Source organism: Belonocnema kinseyi, chromosome 10 (assembly GCF_010883055.1).
Source record: "Belonocnema kinseyi isolate 2016_QV_RU_SX_M_011 chromosome 10, B_treatae_v1, whole genome shotgun sequence".
Classification (NCBI taxonomy): domain Eukaryota; kingdom Metazoa; phylum Arthropoda; class Insecta; order Hymenoptera; family Cynipidae; genus Belonocnema; species Belonocnema kinseyi.
Genome location: NC_046666.1, coordinates 50,159,692 through 50,183,489, shown reverse-complemented (window position 1 = coordinate 50,183,489; position 23,798 = coordinate 50,159,692). Strand labels below are relative to the sequence as shown.

Below are 23,798 nucleotides of genomic sequence, written 5' to 3'. Positions count from 1 at the left end.
AAAATTTAACTATTTCATAGAAAATTTACTTCTTGGTTAAAATTGATATGTTGGTGTTGAAAAATGAACTAAAATCTTTTCTGGATGAAAGTTCAACTTACAAACAAAAAATTCGTATTTTATTAAAAATGCATTTCTTTAGTAAGAATATAATCTTTCCTGGATCAAAACGAAAATATTTGGTAAAGACTTCAAATATTTTGTTATAAATTCATCCTTTTTGATTGACACAATTCGTCTTTCTGAATTAAAAATTCAATTTTTTTCGTAGAAACTTATTTTTTGTTAAAATATTCATATTTTGATCTTGAAAAGTCAAATTGAATCTTTGTTGGATGAAAAATTAAATACATTTTTGACATTTTAAAATATAAAAATACATCTGGTTTAAGACAATTCTCATATTTTTTGATAAAAATGCAACTTTTTGGTAGAGAATTCAACAATTTTGTTAAAAATTTATCCTTTGTGGTTAAAAATTTATCTTTGTGGATTGAAACTTCAATTTTGTTTGTAGAAACTTATTTCTTGTTTAAAAATTAATATTCTTTTCATCGTGAAAAAACAACTGAAATCTTTTTTAACAGAAATGTCAATTATTTTGTTTAAATTTATCCTTTTGCTTTAAAAATTCATTTGTTTTAATAGAAATTTCATTTTATTTATGAAAATGCAACTTTCTGGTTAAAAATTATTCTTGATGGCTTGAGTATTGAACTATTTTGTTTTAAAGATTTGGTTGAATCACTTTGCTAAGAAATCGTTTTTTTTAGATTTATACTTTTAATTGAAATTTAATCTCTTTGGTTCAAAGCTTAAGTATTTTATTAAAAAATCTTATATTTTAACAATTTTTGTTCACAAAGTGATTTTCTTTGTTAGGTAATCATGTTTTTTTAAAGATTTATATTTTTGTGATAATTCATCTCTTTGGTTGAAATTTTAACTGTTTTGTTAAAAATTAATTTTTATCAATTGAACATTAACCTACCTTAGTAAAAGTTAAACTACATTGATAAAAATGTATTTATTTTGATTGAAGACTTATTTCTTTTATTGAAAGTTTGACTTTTTGTAATAAGTCTTTTTTTTTGTTTAAAATTATTGTTTTTACTGAAAATGTAAATGTTCAGTTTTTTTAAGATTTATAATTTTAATTGAAATTTAATCTCTTTGGTTCAAAGCCTAAGTATTTTATTAAAAAATCATATATTTTAACAATTTTTGTTAACAAAGTCATTTACTTTGTTAGGTAATCATGTTTTTTTAAACATTTATATTTTGGTGATAATTCATATCTTTGGTTGAAATTTTAACTGTTTTGTTGAAAATTAATGTTTATCGAATAAACATTAACCTACCTTGGTAAAAGTTAAACTACATTGATAAAAATTTATTTATTTTGATTGAAGACCTATTTCTTTTATTGAAAGTTAGACTTTTTGTTATAAATCTATTTTTTTTTGTTTAAAATTATTATTTTTACTGAAAATGTAACTGTTCAATTTTTTTAAGATTTATAATTTTAATTGAAATTTAATCTCTTTGGTTCAAAGCTTAAGTACTTTATTAAAAAATCATATTTGTTAACAATGTTTTTTAACAAAGTAATTCACTTTGTTAGGAAGTCATGTTTTTTAAGATTCATATTTTAGATTAAAAATTCATCTCTTTGGTTGAAAGTTTAACTGTTTTGTTAAAAATTAATCTTTTGCAATTGAAAATTTAAGTTTTTGGGTAAAAGTTAAACGACATTGATAAAATTTTATTTATTTTGATTGAAGCCTTATTTTTTAAAATGAGAGTTTGTCTGTTTAATAAAAGTTTTTTTTTTTTAAATTATTGTTTTAACTGAAAATGTAACTGTTCAATTTTTTAAAGATTTATCCTGTTATAAGTTAAAAATTGTCCTTTTTTGGTAAAATAATAATTTTCTTGGTTTGAAAGGTTATTTTCACTGGGAAAAAATGCATCAGTTTCGTGCAAAATTAATCTTTTGTCGAAAGTCATATTTTTTATTTGAAAATTCAATTTTTGTAGAGAAAATCAGTCTTTTGGCTTGAAAGGTTCATCAGTTTAGATAATGTTTTATTTATTTATAGAGTGAAAAATCGTTATTTGGTAAAACTTCATCTTTTTCGGTTTAAAATTATTTTGTTGTTAATTTCATATTTTTTAATTGAGATATAAACTATGACGATTTTTTGGGGAATTTATCTTTTTAGGTTGAAAATTAAACTTCAAAATTTAATCATTTTCTTGAAAATTCAAGTATTTTGTTAAAAAGCCATCTTCTGTAGTAGAAAAGAATTTTTTAAAATAAATTAATCAATTTTAAATTTCTATCCGAAATAGTTTTTTATTCTGTTTATAAAAGAATCTATATTAATAATAATGTTTCAATAAAAAATCAGGGAATTTTGAAAATAAAATTCTCAGGGGGGGGGGGATGTAAAAAACTTACTGCAATACTTTTTACGTCGTAATTCGAGAAAGTCAATCATAACTTAAGTATATAAATTAGATAAATTTATAAAAATTCATGAAATACATTTTGCGTATTAAGCAGAATGACAATTCAGTCGAGAATATTATTAATTTTATTTAATTATTTCGTATCTTACGTATTAAATAGATCTAGGCATTTAGAGCTGTTATTGAAAGTAATTGTAAAAATACATCAATGGAAATAATTATCGGTGATCGATAAAGTGAGGAATTTACTTATTTACTTCTGTGATTTTAATTTTAAATTAAGAGGTTACCCTATGAGTTGAAAATGGCCGCTACCACTATTGCTACCAATGGAGGTTTGCTGTTTTTATATGGAGGATATCCAACCAGAAAATTAATGACTCAGTGCAGTTCTTATCAATGTCAATTCTAATTCAACATTAAAATTCATATCTGTATTTATGTGCCAGAGTAGTTATTAAAACTTGGCTTCGTTCCAATTAAAAGTTTCTTTCGGTGCAAACCAACTTTCCTTTCGAACCTCGCACAATCCAGTCGAACTTTTCAGTACGTGCTTCTAAAAAATTAATCGGTCTATTAAAATATTTTTTTTATTTCATTTTTTAATTCCCACTTTTAATTACAGAATACGGTATACGCTATGTTTATTTTGATAAAATATAAGGACCTATTATATAAATATAAGTATAGTAAGGTATTTAAGAACCATATATTAGAAATCTAGTAGTTTGGTATCCGATTTTTGTGTAAGAAATAACGATAAGGTATTTTGAATTCAAGGAATCCAGTGGTTTCAATATAATTAATTCTCGAAAATATACTGATGTGGTTGGTGGTTAGTCACTATCTCTTGCAAAAGATCTTGGATCTTGTTCTTGAGTGATCTTAATTTAGAGTCAAGTTCATGCAGAGGACTCAATTTATCGACGGAAATGTCTCATTTCTCAGAGTATTTCAATTTTTCTTTTTACCCAATATTGTCGCGTTATTTATCGTAATTTTATGCAAAATCGATAGGGATTATTTCAGATTCCATCAGCGTACCTACTCATTAATAGGTATTATTTTTTTTTTTTGCAAAATTTGTTGAATTCTAAAATATTATAATTTGTTATCCTTATTGACGCTTTATTTTCTTAATAGAAAACACCCTAATTTTTAGATTTAGAATTCATATATTCTTTTTTTTTTCTTTCCAGATGTGGAATGAACGGATCTTAATCTGGAGGCCCGGCATCCAATGGGTAAGTTTTACATTTACTAATTTTTGTAATCTTAATTTGTTTTCTGTAGTACAAAAATATATTACGTATGATATATATTTCTCTAAAAAGAGGGAAAATATAGTGATTTTTACGAAAATGGGGGAATCAATTCATCTAAATAATATGATTTCAGATCCACCAAAAACATAATAATTTTCAACAACAAAATCTTTAACAACAAATTAATTTTTAACAAAAAACTTGCATTAATAACCAACTAGTCGAACTTTGAATCGAAAGAGACGAACTTTCAACAAAATCTTTGAATTTTTAATCAAATAATCTAATTTTCAAACGGAAAAAACGATTTTTTCAAGTTGAATTATAACAAAAAAGGTAGTTTTAATTTTTTCAAACAAGGAAGCTGAATTTTGAAAGAAAAAAGTTGATTTTTTTAACACAAAAAAAAGATTATTATCCGTCCAAAAGCACGCATTTTTAACAAAAAATTATAATGTTGGACCAGAAAAAAGATGATTTTAACTAAATATTTAAACTTTGAACAAAATAATCAGATTTATAATAAAATAGTTGAATTTTTAACTAAATAGTCTAATTTTAAACCCGAAAAGTTACATTTTCAACCTGGTCTCAAAAGCATGAATTTTTAACAAACCGGTTCAATTTTCCGCCGAAAAAATATTACTTTCACTAATTAGTTACATTTTCGACAAAATAATTAAATTTTTTAAAAATAGTTGAAATTTGAAGTAAATTGCTGAACTTTTAATCTGGTAAGATGAATGTTCAACAGAAAATATGCATTTTAAACAAAAAAGTTAATTTTCAACCAAACAGTTTAATTTTCTACCAAATTGTTGAATTTTCAAATCAAAAAACTAATTTTCTACACAGTTGAATTTTCAATAAAAAAATACTGATTTTTCACAAAAACAGTCAATTTAAAATCAAATAATTGAATTTTTTAAACCAAGTGGAAAGAAAACAGAAATTTTCAACAAAGGGGATCAACATTTAACAAAATAGTTGAATTTTCAACTAAAAAGTTAAATGTACAACTAATTATTTTTTGATTATTAAATTTTTTTGTTTGAAGAATTAAAGTGTCGTCATTTTAATTGGAAATTTGTCTATATTTGGTTGAAAAATTAATTATTTTGTTGAAAATTTGTGTTTTCTGACAGAAATTTGTTAAAATTGAAAATGTAATTAATCCACTTGAATGTTTCATAATTGTGGTTAAAAATTTATGTTATTAATTTAAAACTATTTTTTTTAACTAAAAATTTAACTTTCAATTTTTTATTCATAAATTATCTTTTTTAGTTGGTAATTCGATTTTTGAAAGAAATTATTCGTCTTGGTTAAAAATTAATCTTATTGGTTAAAAATTAATCTTTTTGGTTGAAAATTCAATTACTCTAGTTAAGACTCATTATTTTAGTTGAAAATCTATAATTTTATTTAAAAACTTATTATTTTTTAAATAAAATTTAACTATTCCAATCGAATCCCCCATTATTTTAGTTAAAAATTTATCTTAATGATTGAACATTAATTTTTAAAATAAAAATTTAACTATTAAATTTTTGGTCGACAGTTCATCTTTTTCAGTTAAAAATCCACGTATTTTGTTAAAAATTAATTGAAAACTTACAAAAAATCGCCATTTGTTACAAATCAATCTTCTTTGCTTAAAATTAATCTATGTGGTTAAAAATTCAATTATTATAGTTAATGATTTATAATTTTAGTTAAAAAGTCATGTTTTTGGCTTCAAATTCAACTATTCTCGTTGGAGTTTCATCATTTTTGTTGAAAATGCATCAGGTTAATTAAAATTAATTTTTTTTTACTTTTAGTGGAAAATTAATCTTCTTGTTTGAAAATTAATTTTCTTGTTTGAAAACACATAGTTTTGGGTTTAAATTCATGTATTCCAGTTAAATATTCATCATATTAGTTAAAAATTAATCTTTTCAATTTTAAATTCATCTATTCCAGCTGAAAAATTATCAAATTTTTGACATGTTTTATTTTAAACGATTTCTTTTTCAACTGAAAATTTAACTGTTTCATTTGTGGTGGAAAATTGATTCTTTTTTTAGTTAAAAATTCAACTATTTGGTAGAGAATTCATTAATTGTGTTAAAAAATCGTTTGTTGGTATAAAATTGTTGAAAATTCGACTATTCAGTTAAAAATTCATTCGTCTTTTTGAAAAAGCAAAATTTTTATTTTTAAAGCTACGAATTTGAACCTCTTTAAATTAAATTTAAGATAGTAGTATAAATGCACCTGTCTCGTGTAAAATTAGTTTTTTGCTAAAAAGTCATATTTTTGTTTGAAAATCCAATTTTTGTAGAGAAAATTCTTCTTTTAGTTTGAAGGTTTAAAAATGTAGACAAACTTCTTTTTCTTTCTTGATTAAAAAATCTTTATTTATTGAAAATTCGTCTTTTTGATTTTAAAATTCTTTTTTGTACGTATAAATTTCATCTTTTTTATTGAAATATAAACTATGACACTTTTTTGTTGGGAATCTATCTTCTTAGGTTGAAATTTTAACTATAATGTATAAAATTTAATTATTTTGTTGCCAATTCAAGTATTTTGTTAAAAAGTCGTCTTTTATAATAGAAAAGACATTTTTTTGTTTAAAATAAAAAAAATAATTAAAAATTTTTTAATTTTTGCCTGAAATACTTTATTACTCCACTTATGAAGGAAGGACTTTTCTTGATAAAAAATCGCTTTTCTCATGATTGCAAAAAAAGTTTTTGTTTTTTATTTTTGGCGCTGAAAGTTTTGTTCACTTTTTCCATCTTGATTTTATCGTATGAAAGAGAACCGATACGTTTTTGATATGATTAGAGGCACTTTTCCATGGTTGGGAAAAAGTAACTTCAGCGTCTTCTTGAAAAATTCATTTCGGCAAAACCGCGAATGGAATTGGGATAATCCGATAGTCTGTGCCGCTTCGTCCCAGGGCTGGGTAATCATAAAACATGGGAATACATATAAAAATAAACGGTCATTGGTTATCAAAGAGAGTGGACAGAAGAGTACAGAAATAAGAAACCACAGAAAAAGAAACGACAACATTCTATATGGTTACTATATATACCAATGACCGCCCCGACGGCGATTTCACCACCTTTTCCCTCCTAGTTGACTGTAAGTTTCCGCCCGGAGAAATCCCAATGTCCGTTCCAAAAGAATATACCGAAAAAGGAACCGAAATATCGGATCGTTTTCTCGCTTTCTAAATACCAGGCTCTCTTAACTCGGATTTCAGAATCATTTTAAAATAGAGAGGAAATTCAAAAGTAGACTTAATGAGATTAGGAGATTAGGAGATTAGAGGGAAAATTTTAAGAAAAAATTCTTACGAAGTTTTTGACAGAAAAGGCATTTGCCATTGTCATTTGTCATTTGTCATTTGTTTAATCCTATACAATTATTAAAAGGCGCATGGCGCCATTTTAAAATAATTCTCGAACAATCTCGAAATTACTCACAATAATGTTAATTTTTTTGCTATTTAGAAAAATAATTCTATGGAAGTTCTAGGTTTTTGGGAAATGTAAGGTTGTTTAAATGCAATGTTTAATAACAATAATCAATAGGACAAAAGGTGTCCAACACTTTGAAATTCAAAGTTTAATTTGTTACTACAAAAATATAAAAGTTTTATAAACTCGATTAAGATTAAATAATACGTTTTTAATATTTAAACTGAACTATAAAGTTTATACGCTATACTGTGTTGAAAAATAAATATTTTACAATATTAGCGATAAAATATTTTCAAATTTTATATATTTTTCAAATTAGAAAGTTTCAACTGAGAAATTTTTTAAAATAATTTTCAAAAGGCCAAAGAGCGTCTTTATAGTTAGTTTTTTAGTTATAATTTTTATCTTAAAAAATTAATTTTAAGAGAAAATTAACAAAGATTTCAAAACATCTTGAGTAATTTCCTGAAATTTCAGAAAATAATATGGACGATTTCAAAGCGAAATTTTTCAGTTAACAAGATGACAAAGATTTATAAAAAAATTCGTGATAACCTTAAGAGATTTTTAGAACTTTTAAAATGATTCTAAATTAATAAAAAACTTGATAAGCTTTTCAAGGAGATGAAAAATGTACATGTTTGAATGTTTTGAAATACAAATTTTGAAGCTTTTTAGCATTTTGAAAGGTTTCATGGTAATGCAATAAGTTTTCTTAAAAGTCATCGAATAATTTAAACGAATTTTTATTTTGAAAAATTAATTTTAAGAAAGCATTTCAAAAGAATTTAAAAGGTTTAAAAAATTATTAAAACAGAATCTGGAAGATTTGAAGGAATTTTTTTTTTAATTTTTCAGAATTTTGAGACCATTTTTCAAAAATTCTAATAATTTGAAAAAATATTTTAAAGGTTTAAGAAATGGTTAAAAACTAATTTAAAATTTGAAAAGATCTCCAAAAATTAAAAAAAAATGTACCCAGAAATTTGAAATACAAGCTTTAATTGGTTCAGTTCAAGATACATTACGTGGAATCCATGTAGTCGACGTTGTTCAAAATAAAATTTTTAAACCACCATCTTAAAAAAAATTGCATATTAACCATATAAAAAATACAATTTTGAAAAATTGTTATACATTTTTTTCTTTGCTTAGCTACGAATAGTGAGTTTTATAAACTCGATTAAATTTCAAAATTGCATTTTCAATATTTAAACTAACTTATATAGTTTATATACTATACTATATTAAAAAATAAATATTTTAGCATGTTAGCAAATGAAATTTCCCTAATATAGATTTTAAAAGTTAGAAAGTTTCAACTCCAAAATTTCTGGAAATAATTTTCAGAGACTAAAGAAATTTTCTTTAGTTTTAATTAGGCGGAAATATAAAAAATAATGTATTTTCTCTAATATTTCAATTAAAAAATCTCAGAGGAATTTTAGAAGTAATTTTAGAGGCCTTATTTAATTTTAAGGCATTTATAAAAAAAATGTCTCCTCTCTAACTTCAATTGAAAATCCGAGAGTAATTTCCCAGGGTTTTTTAGAAACTTTTAAATTTTTTAACTTGCTTTTTGAAAATTCCTAAGCTGTTGGATGAGTTATTTTGAAATTTTCAGAAGAAAAATTTCAATCTAGTGTCATAATCCAGGGTGTTTGCTCAATTCCTGGGAAAAATTCTCTGGCATTTCCAGGGTTTTCCTGTATAATTTTACATAGTGTGGATCCATTCATATATTTCCATTCATTAAATATTTTTTATATGAACATTTAACAAAGGAGTTTAATTTTTAACCAAGTATTTTTATTTTCAGCAAAAAAGATAAAACCGTATAGTTGAATTTTAATGAAAAAATTAATATTCTAACAAAGAGATGCATTTTCAATTAAAATAATGGAATATTGAATTGCAATGATTACATTTTCAGTTAAAAAAAAAAATTTCAACCAAAATAAAAGTCATTTTGAAGGCAATAGTTACTTTTTAATACTAAAGTGATGAACCTTGAACTAGAATATTTGGAATTTTTAACCAAAATGAAATGATTAATTTTCAAACAAGAAAATTTATTTTTACTAAAACAGACGAATTTTGAACGACAAAAGAATATTTAAAAAAAAAAATTGAACATTTAAATTTTAAGATAAATGGTTAATGTTCCACTAAAGAGATGAATTTTTTTTATTTAAATGATGAAATATGCAACTGAAGTAGTTACATTTTCAGTTAATAACAATTAATTTTCAAGGTAAAAACAACAATTTTTCAACAAAATAGTCAAATTTTCTACTGGGATACTCAAATTTTTAGCAAAGAAGATTAATTGGCAGCAAAAAAAAATTAATTTTGAACGAATTAGTTTAATTTTCAAACAAGTACTTAAATTTATATTCCAAAAATATGAATGCAAATAAAAAATGTAATATTTTATATTTCAAACAAAAAAAAATTAATTTTCAATAAAAACCAGTTGAATTCTGGCAAAGAATTTTAATTTTTTACAAAAAAAATAAATAAATTTTTAATAAAATACATGCATTTTCAACTAAAAGCGATCCATTTTTAACCAATACCACTTAAACAATAACAATTAAACTTTCTGTTCAAAAAATTAATGAAAAAAGAGTGTTTCCAACCAAATAGTTAAAACAGTATTATAAAGCTGCTTTTTCAAAGAACCCTTTTTTATTTCTAAGAACTGTTATTCTTGATCCACAAAATTAAATATCTTTTTCGTAACTTATAAAATCTTGCATGCACGAATATAGTGTCAGAATCTCAATTTTTCAAATTCTTCGTCAAGAACATTTTGTTGTTCTGTGATGTCTTCACATCGAATCGGTTAGCTTAATTTAAACAAAAAATTTTGTAAGAAATTAAAAATTTCTCCATGTGAAATTTGTAGAGTTATGGATAGATAACGTAATATATCAGGTCCCGTTATCTAATATATGAAAATTTCTTGGTGAAAATAGGAGGAATATTTAACAAAAATTGAAAATGATCTTGAAACAGGAATGTTCGAATAATGCATCCTAGAAAGTCGTCCAATAGGCACGAGACGAAAGATAAACTTATCTTGTTATGTGAATTATCCACCATTTCCGTTCGTCCATTCCTCTGACCCTCCTCAAGTCGTTTCCATTGATAAGATTCTACTTGGATCTATACTAGGCGTTTCTTGACAAAGACTAGAACTTTCAATGCCATCTTTGAATCTAGCCCCAACCCCCTTTAGATAACCGGATTCCTTTTATTTTTCCTCTCCCTGACCCTTTTAAAGTTCCCGTTCTCCTCGATTGATAATCAGATTCCTCAAGGAGCGAAAAGAACTTCTCCTATCATCCGGCGCCACATATACAACCTCACGTTTGACTTTTGGACATTCTGAAGACGTTATTCATCGGCTTCTTCCAAAGGAAAATTATACAGTCGGATTGAAATGAAACTATGTGAAAGATTAGAGTTCTATGTAATAAATCTTATATGAACTACTCATGTCGTAGAAATGTAACATTGTATAGTTTGGAATCAGATTTTTATGAGATGCAGGCCTCGGACTTCAGAGATCAACATTTTTTGGACTGACTTTGTTTAGTCTAGATGGCGCAATAGTGGGAGTTTTTGCGGGCAGAATGGGTTGGAGAGGTTTCAGGAACCAAATGAATGCTCGAATATCGAGCATTTTCTGTTTGCGAAGTAAATTTACATTTGCGGAATAAATTTGCATTTGCGGATTAAATTTGTATTTGCGGATTAAATACACATTTGCGCAATAAATATAAATTTGCGGAGTAAATATCGCGCGAGATTTCTTTTTGTAGGGTTCTATCACGCTCTCAAAATGGGCCGCAGGCTCGAGCAGCGCCATCCAAAAACAGCAGATCCACTCTACTGATTGCACCATCTCCGTACGCCTGCTTAATCATGGTGAAAGTCTAGATTGCGGAGTTTTCAAGTTTAAGACGAAATTTCACCGCGCAGCGCTGCTAGATCGTGCAGTCAAAAGGGTTTACTTCTTGCGCGATATTTACTCCGCAAATGCTTGGAGGCGACTGTTCGAGCATGCATTTGGTTCCTAACATCCCCGCCACTCATTAGTCTTGAAATGTTATTTTATTGTGATTTTTGGTGATAAAAAAATCTATTTTTTATGGATCATGTTATGAAACACTAAAAGGACGATTCATGTCGATTTTTTTTACAATAAAATCAATATTTTTGATAATTTGTCCCTTGATGCAATATATTTGTTGATGTTTTGAAAAAGTGTGAGATGGGTCGTAAAATTGGAAACGCATGAGAGTACAAGGAAAATGATGGTCGTTTGTAACAAGACAATAAATTGTGGAAACATATCGAGTCCATAATCACCTGGAAATTCAATTATGAGAATGGAACTCGATTACGTTGACAGTTATTATTTTGCTATAAAATTCTGTCTGATAGCGTTTTTCGCTCTTTGGCTCGTGCTCGCTATCCAGTGAATATTAAACGAAAATTTTACGGTATTTTCTATGAATTGATTTTCTTGAGAACCTAACGGATTTTTTAGTGTGTTACAAATTAATGTTGATAAAATTATTAATTCAACTTTTTTATTTTATTTCTTATGGGCAGTTCAAATAACTGTCAAGTAGCCCAAAAATGCTCTCAAAACAAGGGAAATAGGGTGATTCTTTACAAAAATGCGGGAATACATTTTTTTGAATTTTCTGTTGAACAGTTGAATTTTCAAAAAAAAAAAAAAAGATTTTTTCAGCATAATCGTTAAATTTTCAAATTAAAAAGATCCATTTTTAACCGCATTGTTAAATATTCTATACAAAAAATTATCAACGAAAAATTTGCATTTACAACCAAATATTTAAATTTTCAAGCGAAAGAGAAGAATTATCAACAGTTTGGTTACCCATTCTCAAAAAATAAATATTTAAAAAATTTTGTTTCAAAAGAATTAATTCCTATTTAATTCACCTCTATTTTTGAAAAAGATGAAGAGTTTTTTAGAAAAATAAAAAGTGAATTAATAAAACGTATTAAAAATATTTAAACAAGTAAAATAAAAACAATTTTCTTCATTTTCAGTAATGAAAATCAATTTTGAACTAAAAAAGAAACGAATTCAACATAATAGTGATGTTACGGAATCTAAGATAGTATAATTAATTTGGAATCGATAGTCTTGCAGTTTGGCATTTTGGTCACTCACTTTCAAAAAATTAAGTGTTACAAAATCTTCAATTTAAAAGATATAATTCCTATTTAATTCACTCCTGTTTTCGAAAAAGATTGACAGTTTTTTCGAAAAATCAATAAATAAAACGTATTAAAAATATTTACATAGGTAAATTTAAACCAATTTTTTTTCATTTTCAGTTAGAAAAGTAATTTTCATCTAAAAACGAAACGAATTTAACACAATAGTGATTTATTTACCAAAAGCCCTATTTAATTCACATCTGTTTTCGGAAAAAAGATAATACCTTTGTAAAAAGAAGAAGATTTTTTTTTGTACTTTTAAACATTTCGGTGAAAAAAATGCTCTAGGGAAAAAATCTATAAGATGCACGAAACGAAATTATAAATACAGGGAATTAAAAATACATTATTCTGGTATTTAATAAAAATATTTTTAAATTGAGGTTTAAATATTTTTCTAATCATGTGTAGATTTTGTTAGCATAGAAATAAATTGAGATTGTCAGGTATAGAAAAAAAGAAAAGTTGTTAAACTTAAAATTATAGCATATTTAAAAAATCTAGCATTTGCTGTTTCATGGCATTATAATTTATTCATTTGTGGGTTTTAATTTTTTCGAGCATGTGTGGAATTTTCAAGCATAAATCTACACTAGGAAAAAAATCCAAAATAGTTCTATCACGTATCAAATTACAAATTTGGAAAATTTATTTTTAATTCTAATTTTAACTCCTAAGCTTTATTGATTTTTTGCCCCGTGTATTTCTATGATTCAAAAGTATAAACATGCCCACAGAAACGTTCAAACCACAATTTATTAGGATGCTTTCATTAAATACCAAAATAAAAATTGTAAACATTCCTACTGAATTTTTTTACTGGAAAGTTTTCTAGTACAAAAAAAATCTTTCCTTTATTATACAAGATTTAGGCTTTTTTTAATTTATAGGCGGAAATTAAATAGGAACTATCTCTTAGAAAATGATTGACAAAAATCCTTTTAAAAAAATTGTGAATACTTTTTTAACGTATGTGACATTCAAACATTTTGTTGCGCGAGTGACTGTATATTTGTCGATTTTAATTTTTTTATAGAGTTTTTTTTAGAGTGGATAATCTTTAATCAAGAGCTCAAAAAAATAATTAATTATTAATTAATTAATTAGCTATTACTTAAATTAGGTTAGTTATTTTACATACATTATTATTTTTAATTAATTATTATCCATTGTTCGTTGCATTATTCACTATAGGGAACTTTCCCCTACAATTTAAGATCCCAATAAGCTACTTGTTCGCGTCGTAGTGATTTCGAATCCCAGACTTTTTTTATTTTAGACCCGCCCTTCCATATATCAAAGCCTTTAATCTAGAATCTCACACAAAGTAGTGAAAAATAGAAAAACTGGCTTCAGCCAAGAATAATAATTTTCCCAGAACCGAAAGGCAGCTCTAAATCCAACAAATAAATTCTCATCTAAATTGCCGAATCAGTCGAACCCTACCCCGAGTTTCTCTCTTTTCTCAAGAAAAGAAAACTTTCCCCCTGCCTAAATAAAGTTGATATACCGGCGACATTTCTCTGAACGGTCCAGCAGCGGAAAATTGCAGCCGTTTTCCAGAAGCGTAAAGGGAAGTAGTGCTCTGCTTCTTATTTAGGTCAAACTGCTCAAGATTCGATCCCATTTATCAGCCTCAGTGTCTCAAGACTCCCCAAATCGCGAGGCTCAGTTTCGCCCCCAAACGAGATTAGGGACATTTACCACTTTCTTCCTCCTCGAAGACCATGTCCTGTCTAATGGCGTTACATTTGCTTCCGAGTCTGAAGGTCGAAATTACGAGTTCAAGACAAAGAGGGATATATCGAGATTGGCCAGAAAGTTTAGGGTGGGTTGAGTATGACGTTGGTATGCCTTGCATGTCGGTACAGAGGGTACCGCATTGATCGGTCGACTGAAGAAAAGCTTCGCTCTGATTGGCCAACTCTCCCACCTCTATTCTGTGGATCCTTCTTCATCCCTTCACCGAAACGAGGGTTTCTTGGTGGCAAGGGCGGAACCAGGAACTTTTTCGGGGGGGGGGGGGCAAAGTGGGGCAGAAAAATAGGACGACTGAATAATGTCGAAAAATAATATTCCTGAATTGGAAAGTTTTTGAATAATAAAATCTACGAATAATGAAACTTCTGAAGAGTTTTGAATCTTACGGAATTAGAGAATTCGCTACAGTCTATAATATTATCGAATTGGAAAATTCCATAAAAATAAAATTCGTAAATGATGAAATTCCCAAATTGAAGAATTGCAGAATAATGCAATTTCTGAACAGTTTATAATATTACTGAATTGTGAAATTCCCGAATGATAACATTCTCGGCAATTTGTAATATTACCGAATTTGAAAATTCCCGAATAAAAAAATTCCTAGATGATAAAATTCCCGAGTTGGAAAATTTCCGAATAATAACATTTACATAGAGTTTATGTTACTGAATTTAAAAATTTCCGAATAATAAAATTCCCGAAAATAGAAAATATTAGAATATAAAATAAGAATAATTGAAAAAAATTGTCATCAAGAAATATAAATTTTTTCGATTATTGTTATTTAAAATTCAAACATTTCATTTAGAAATTTTAAACCTAAAGCAAAAATTGAGTTGTAAAAATATTTGATTATTGAATTTATAATAAAGAAATAATAATATTTATAAAAAAATATAATTGTTTTAATTCAGAAATATTATAATTAGGGAATTTACTAGTTCGGATATTTTTTAATTCGTCAATTTTCTGTCGGGAATTTTATTATTCGGGTATTTTATATTTCGGTGATTTCAGTGTCCCGAATTTTATTTTTCGGGCTTTTTTTACTCGTCCCAAAAATTTTCCATCCAGAAATTTGTTTCTGTGAACTATTGTTATTTTTAATTAAAACAATAATTTTAAAAACATTCAACATAAAAATCATTTTGATTTAAATATTTTAATTGTTTAAATTCAATTTTTGAAAATTCGTTTTTTGGCTTGAAAACTTAATAAAAATATTGCAAATTTAACTGCTTCGTAGAAAATTCTCTTTTTTAAATTAATTTTTTTTTAAATTAAAATTGAACTATTTCACTTTTAAGTGAAAAGTGATCTTTTTGAGACTCAAAATTGAACTCTTTGGATGAAAATGAATATTTTATGGTTAAATTCAAATCTACCTTGGTTGTTTTAATTGTTTTAATTCAAGAATATTATAATTGGGGAATTTACTAGTTCGGATATTTTATAATTTGTCAATTTTCTGTCGGAAATTTTATTAATCGGGTATTTTACCATTCGGTGATTTCAGTATTTTCTTTTTCGGTCTTTTTCAGTCTTCCCAAACAATTTTTATCCAGAAATTCATTTCTGCCAACTAATCTTATTTGAAATTAAAACAATAATTTTAGAAACCTTAAACATAAGAAATAAATTTTTTCTTAAATATTTCAATTGTTTAAACTCATTTTTTTTTTTTGGAAATTGATATTTTCGAGTTGGAAGCTCAACTGTTTTGTAGAAATTTCGTTTTTTGGCTTGAAAATCTACTAAAAATATTGAAAATTTAATTGCTTCGTAGAAAATTCTCATTTGTAATTTAATTTGGTTTGTAAATTAAAATTGTACTATTTCATTTTTGGTTAGAAAGTTATCTTTTTTGAACTTAAAAATGATCTATTTGGATGAAAATGAATCTTTTTTGGTTAAATTTAAATGTTTTCTATTTGTAATTAAAAACTTTTGTGTGAAAATATCAACTATTATATTTTTTATTAAAAATTCATTTGTTCAAATTGAAAATTCAACTCCTTCGTTGATAATTTTATTGAACTACTTTTAAAAAATTAATTTCTTTGATTGATAAGCCATTATTTTAGCATTAAACCCATATCTTTGGATGAAAATAGAACTTTAAAATTCGTTTTTTAAACTGAAAATTTAATTATATTTGATGGAAAATGAACCTTTTTGTTAAAATGTATTATTTTCGGGTTAAAAATACAACTGGATTGTGGAGGAATATTTTTTTTAATTGAAAATAATTTTTTTTTTTAAATAAAAATTTAACCATTCCAATTTGGTTTAAAAATTTTTTTCGTTAAAAAATTCCAACTGTGGTTTAAAAATTTATCTTTTATGGTAGAATATGAATCTTCTTGGTTGTAAATCGAACTATTTGTTTCAAAATTTAGGTATTTCGTTGAATTTTTTTTTAGGATTAAAAATAATTCTTTTAACCTAACATTTAACTATACGAAATTCTTCTTTTTGTCTTCAAAAGTCAACAGTTTGGTTGACTATAGATTTTTGTTTGTTTTTTAGAATTTATGTATTTTGTTCAAAATTCACCTTTTTAGATTAAAGTTTCAATTATTTTGTTAAAAATATTTGTATTTTTCTTAGAATTCTTTTTTTCCAGTAAAAAATTAAGCTTGTTGGTTGCCAATTCATCTATTGGGTTCAAAATTCAACAGTTTTGTAGTAAGCTCGTCTATTTGACTTACAAATTCTACATTCTAAAACAAATTTTGTTCTTAAAAATTTGTCTTTTTTTTTGTTTAATTGAACTGTTTTTTATTTTAATGATAAATCTTTTCTTTTCCCCTCCCCTCACTCGCTAAATCGTCTGAAGTTATTTTTTTAAGACCCCTAGAAAAATTGACAAAAAAATTTAGTAGGAAAAAGTTAAGATAGATAGGGATTGAGGGGCCAAAGCTTATGGACCCTGCTAAAACGGGGTGCTTCGTTTAAAATTTCATAAAAACAAATAGACAGATTTGAATTTTGGTTTCCAAAATCTCGTGGGGCGATCGCCCCAATCGACCCTCGCTGGATCCGCCTTTGCATGGTGGGGGCTGGACTTGGCTAAGAGAATTTAGGGACAATAAGGGAGGCTGATGCCGAAAGTTTAGAGACAGCAAGAGAAAGAAGAATAGAGAAATAGAAATAGAGAGAGAGAGAGAGAAAAAGGAAGAGGAAGAAAGAGAAAGAGAGAAAGAGGAATAGAGACAGAGAAAGAGAGAGAAAGAAAGAGTTATAAAAAGAGAGAAAGTTGGAGAGAGAGAAATACAAAAAGAGAAAAGGAGGGAAGTTATTTTCCTTTTAACCCAGGAGTAGAGTAAGGGGGTATAACGGATAAGGGAAAAGTGGATTGTTGGGTCACTACAGGAGAGAAAATGGAAAATAGCTGGACCTTTTTGTGTGGGTTGAGGTGGTCCCTAGGTAGAACCACCTATAGGAAAAGATGGAGAAATGGAATTTTATGAGAAACTCCTCCCCAACCCTGAGAAAGTGGCTTCTGGTTCCCGGGCTGCTTCTTTTTCTTCTTATTATGGCTATTACTGAATTATGCTAGGCTGGGTTTATATTTAAGGAAAAAGAGAAGGATTTAGAAGCAACCAAATAAGTCAGTTCCATTAATTAACTTTAAAAATATTTTAATTTATTAAATTTTTGAAGATTTAAAATCGTGGAATATTTTCAGGGCTGATATGAGTGATAGAACCTAAATTATGTTATGAACTTTGACTTCGACTAAAGTCAGTAACATTATAAATTTGATTCAGTCAAAACTGATGTAATAAAATGGTTAAATTAATCAATTTGACCCACTGGTGAAATCCGTCATTTTAAATGATCCAATTTGTTGAATTCTCAACCTAAAAAAAAGGTTAATTTTCGACAGAAAAGATGAACTTTCAACTGACTTGATGAATAAAAATTTTTTTTTTAAATTGAAATTTTAACAAAGTAGTTCAACTTTTAATCAAGTAATTAAATTTTCAACGAAATAACACGTTTTCAAACATATTATATATAAAAAAAAATACACTAAAAATTAATTTTTAGCAAAGTATTTCAACTTTTAACCAGGTATTTAAATTTCCGACAATAAAAAACACATTTTGAACAAAATTATGAAAAAAAAACTTTTTTTTAAATCAAAAGTGGAGTAGTTCAATTTTCAATTAACAAAAATGAATTAACGAAACATTTTTGAACAAAGCAGTTCAATTTACACAGCACTTTCAACTTAAATTATGAGTCTTCAACAATAAAAATTAATTCTTAACAAATTAGTTCAACTTTTGAAGTAATTAAATTTCCAACAAAAAATACCTTTTTAACTAAATTATTTAAAAAAAAAATATTTTTCAATCAAAAGTGGAATAGTTGAATTTTTTATTAACAAACCTTATTTTTAAAAAATTTTGGTATAAAGTAGTTCAATTTTAACAAACAAAAACAAAATTATTTTTCTACTACAATTATGAATTTTCAACAATAAAAATTAATTTTTAATAAAGTAGTTTAACTTTTAACCAAGTAAATGAATTTTCAACGAATAAGATTACTTTGACAGCAAATTCAAAAAAAGATATAAATTTGTAACAGAATAGTTGAATTTTCATCTATAAAAGATAAATTTTGATCCAAAAAACATACTTATTTTTTAGCTACAAAAATTAATTTTTAAGAAACAAACTTTCAACAAAATAGTTGAATTTTAAGTTGAAAAATATTAATGTTTAAAAACAATATATTTCAAAATGGCAGAAAAATTATGAAATTCTAGTTAGATAGTAGTTAAATTTTCCCCCAAAGAAAATTTAATTTCTGTACAAAATACGAATTGTCAACAATGAATTTTCAATTAACTACTTGATATCAGAACTAAAAAGATCAATTTTTAACAAAAAATGGAATAGCTAAATTTTCAACCAACAAATTTAATTTTTAACAAAATACTGAAATTTTTCACAAAAGATATGAATTTTTAACCGAAAATAATTTATTTTTTAACAAATTTATTTAGCTCTTAACAAAGTAATTAAGTGTTTAACATGAAAAGATGAATTTTCAACTAAAAATATAAATTTTGTTACCAAAACGACTAATTTTTTACAAAATACAAGCATTTTAAACCACAGAGAAACAAAGTTTTGACGACAAAATAGTTATATTTTTAAGCAAACAGATAAATTTTTATCTAAAAAGGAGAATCATCAAAGGAGTTGAAGTTCCAACCAAGAAGTTGAATTTTCAAACAAACAAAAAATTAATTTTCCCAAAGAAGATTAATTTTCTACCAAAAAATACGAAGTTTTCACTAAAAGCGTTCGATAAAAAAAAAAAAAGAAAAAATGGAATAGTAAAGTTTTCAATTAATAACATTTTTTTGAAACAAAGAAGCCTCGAATTTGGAGGAAAATAGTAAAAATTTCAACAAAAGAGAAGACTTTTCAAATAAAGTGATGAATCCTTAATCAAAAAAATTAAATTTTTAATAAAGTTGTTTAACTTTTAATCAGCCAGTTCAAGTTTGAACCAGGAAATATGAATTTTCAACGAAAAATGTATAATAATTGCAAAAAAAATTGTATTTTAAATTGAAAACAGTGGAATTTAACCAAAATGAATTTTTAACAAAATACACTTTGTATAGTTCAGTGCTCAATTCAATGGTTAAATTATTAACTGAAAAAAAATTATTTTTGAACCAATTGTTCAAATTTTCAAGAAAGTAGTTCAACTCTAAACCAAATAGTTGAATTCTTCATAAAGAAGATGAATTCTAAACAAAAAATTGTATAGTTTATATTTCAACCAAAAAATATTTTAATATAAAATGAAAAACCGTTGAATTTATCTAATCAGTAAAGTCCACTAACCGAATCAGTAATTTTGAATAATCTAAAATTCTAAGCTGTTACCTTCATTGATTAAAGCAGTAATTTAAAATTATATAACTGGTAAATTTCACTAATTGAATCAGTTGTTACGATTGATTCAATCCGTTACTTTCAATGCGTTAATCATTCATTTGTTCTTAATTTTAATCTTTTATAGAAATTTAGGAATTTAAGGAAAATTTTTTATTTAAAAATAATGTTACTATTTTATTATATCAGTCAAATCAGTCGCTTCCAGAGATTGAAAATCAGTAATTTTGAAGTACTATTTGTCGGAGTCAACAATATTGACTGATTCATCTGTTAAAACGATACGTTTATCAGTATAAATGACTGATTTTTCAGTAAAAGCATTTTTGATTAATTTAATCAGTCAAATTTTTACTGATCTAAATTTACAGTAACAGCATAAAATCACTATGTTTTAAAAATAAGTCGATAGATTAATGATAAGTGAATAGATTAACATTAATTAATAATTGGATAGATTATCGTTTTTTTACAACCTCTAAATATTATCCTACTTATTTCCCTTTTACACGGTTCATTTTTAACTCAAAAAGAGAGAAAAATCGAAAATACAATTTGAGATTCAATCTTCCTTTTTTTTGAACTCCCCTATATGCAAAGTTTAAACGTCTACTTTTCAATTTCTATTTTGGTTGGTCTCTACCTCACTTATCTTCAGTCATCAAACTAAGGCAGACAAATTTATTCCAAGAGTTAAAAAAAGGAAAGAAAAACTGTAAATTTGCTCTGAAAGCCAATGCAAATAGAAACCAGAATTATTCCTCGCCTAAGCCCTAAGGCCTCGTTTCCTATCGTTTTCCCGCAAGTGGGAAGCAAAAACTTGCCAGCATGCAATCAGCTCATTAGGAAAACCCCCACACACGTCCATCGTTTTTTATCTTGAAACGATCAGTAATAGAGCTGTGGACTGGCTCCGGCCTGGCAGTCAGCATTGGCTCAGCCACGCGTAATTCCAAGATAGCGTTTAGCGATGAGACCGGACAAAGGTGCCGCGAACCTCGCCGGCATTCCTGATTACCATACGGCTTATTATGCGAAATATAATATATGCTCTGGTACAGCAAGTGCAGCTGTCGATCCTACCATCAGAAGCAAGCCCCTCCTCGAGGAAAAACTTTGTGAATACTGCTGGAAGTTCGTTTCCGGCGACGAAATCTAATTTGCATGCTCTAAAGTCTAAACTCTTCAGAATTTTTCAAAACTTTTGCCATTCTTTTAAGTTCGAAATGAAATCTACTTTCTTATGAACCAATTGATGTTCCAAAATCAGAGTGGGAAAGGAAAGAGTCAAGCAAAACCCATTTTTTAAATTATTGATAAAATCGAAAATCGAAAAACAAGGCCGCATTTTATTCTTTGAAAGATTCTCTATAATTCTATTTGGGTGGTTTTAATTAAAATTTAAACAATCATTTTATAAAGAATTTTAACTTGAATTTTTTTTCTGAAGTGGTTTAGAAGCCTCCGTCAAGATGTACAGAAATTGAGAATACACTAAACTCTCGCTTTGAATCAAGTATCGGGGGGTTGCCTTCAAATGGCCTTGGACTGATTTCGGGGGGACAAAAACGTAAACAGTTTGGGCCGCCTGACTCGTTTCCAATTTCCAATTGTTCTAGGAAGGCTTAGAACGGGGTGACTGAAAGCGAGAGTTTGTTGTAGTTCTATTTTTGTCGATTTTATAAATCCTTTCAAAGATAGGCAACTTTTGAGATTGATTATACGTAGTGTTATATCCTGAAATTACATACCGAATTGTAGATCCTCTCTACGAACACCCCCTTCCCCTGTAATAAACCGTAACAAAATATCCCCCCCCCCTCTGCTCTTACTGTAAGTAAATTATAGTTACCAGAAATGATAACATATGGGACTTGAGACTAATGGACATTTTTTGTATTTAAAATAAGTTTTGCAAGACCAAAACTTTATTTATAAAATTCTCAGATTTCTCTTTGAACAACTTTTTATTTTTCTTGGTCATTAACATTCAAATACCAAAATTTTAATCTTTTAATATTTGTTTAAGATCGGATCGTTTATAACCGGAATAAAACAATATTTCAGATACAGAATAAGATACATAAAATTGACCTATTTATTTAAAACAAAAAAAATTAATTTTAAACATAAAATAATAAATTTGTGCCATAAAGGTGATTTTTTAAACAAAATACTTGAATTTTCAAGAAAATATATAAATTTTCACCCGAAAAAAATTAAATATAAAAAAGTGTAATAGTTGACTACGCAAACAAAAAAGATGAAATTTCATTTCAAAAATGAATTTTACAACCAAAAAAACGAATTTTCAACTCATAAGGATTTTTCAGTCATGAAAGAAAAAACTAGTTTACCTAAATTGTTAAATCTTCTAGCCAAAAGATTAATTTTCTGTAAAAAATAAATAATCCCTGATTTTTCCTTGACTAATTTTTCATTTTCCTTGATCATTAAGATTCAAATACCAGTATTTTAATCTTGTAACATTGTTAACATAGAATCCTTTATAAACGGAATAAAACAGTATTTCAAGCACAAATTAAAAATTTTCAGATTGAAGATGGAATGTACAATAACAAAATAATTTTAAAATAAAAAAGACGAAGTTTTACCAAATAAAGATTTTTCACTCTCGAAATAAATAAAAGTTGATCCGAACTGATGAACCCTTCTAGCCAAAATACTAATTTTCTCTACAAAAATTGAATTAAAAAAAAAAAACTTTCAAACCAAGAAAATTACTTGTTTCAATTAAAGCAGTAATTTAAAAAAAGGCATTTTCAATAAACAGTTAAACTTTAATTAAAGAGATAAATTTGTAACTAAAAAGATAAATCTTAAAAAAATGATTTCCTAACGAAGTAATTCAACTAAATCTTTGAAACAAAATAGTTGAATACTCAAGCAAAGAAGAATATTTTTTTATAAAAAAATTGCATTTCCATAAAAAATGAAATTTCCACTAAAACAAATGAATTTTCAAACCAAACAGATAAATTAACAAAATAATTTGAAAGAGATAATTTTTTATTTTCTTTTTTAGGAAAAAATTGTTATTTTTCAAATTTAAATGGGGACATTTTATGGTGGTTGGCCAAATTTGGTCGTTAGATTCTTGGTTTTATTTGCTGGAATTCTGCACATTCATATTTAAAAAAATGGGATCTTCTGCTAAAAAGGATTTCAGTTGATTTTTTACGATCAAGATATTAATTTTTAAACAATAAATAAGTTTCTTTTTTATTTAAAATTATTGTTTTAAACAAAAAGACTTTTTCACTATACCTTTAAACTTTAAACACCCGTGTAGAAATAGCCCGGTTTGACCCGACCAGAAGAAGGTTTCTGGCCAGAATCTGACCGGGTCAAACCGGGATACTATTTTCTTTATTGCCCGCCCGGGATCTGACCGAGTTCCCACCGGGACCCAGTGGGGCTAAAAATGGTGCCGTAAGTGGGTCGTTTGTAAATATCTGACAGCTGAAAGACCAATTTTTTGTGTTTTACGTGTTTTTTTTTTATCAATTATGAAAGAAAAATTAAACTAAGTTTAATTATATGGTTTCCCACTTTTGGTTCTGCGGTTCCCAGACTTGCCGTGTCAGCGAAATCGT

At 26.5% G+C, this 23,798-nt stretch overlaps 1 long non-coding RNA gene across 3 annotated transcripts in view; it reads left to right on the top strand.

The window, feature by feature from the left end:
• LOC117182060 overlaps positions 1–23,798 on the top strand; it is a 427,109-nt gene that overhangs the window by 31,148 nt on the left and 372,163 nt on the right. For all 3 annotated transcript variants that reach the window (XR_004468259.1, XR_004468258.1, XR_004468257.1), the window contains exon 2: positions 3,675–3,719. This is a non-coding gene — a long non-coding RNA (uncharacterized LOC117182060). The remainder of the gene's footprint in view (positions 1–3,674; positions 3,720–23,798) is intronic.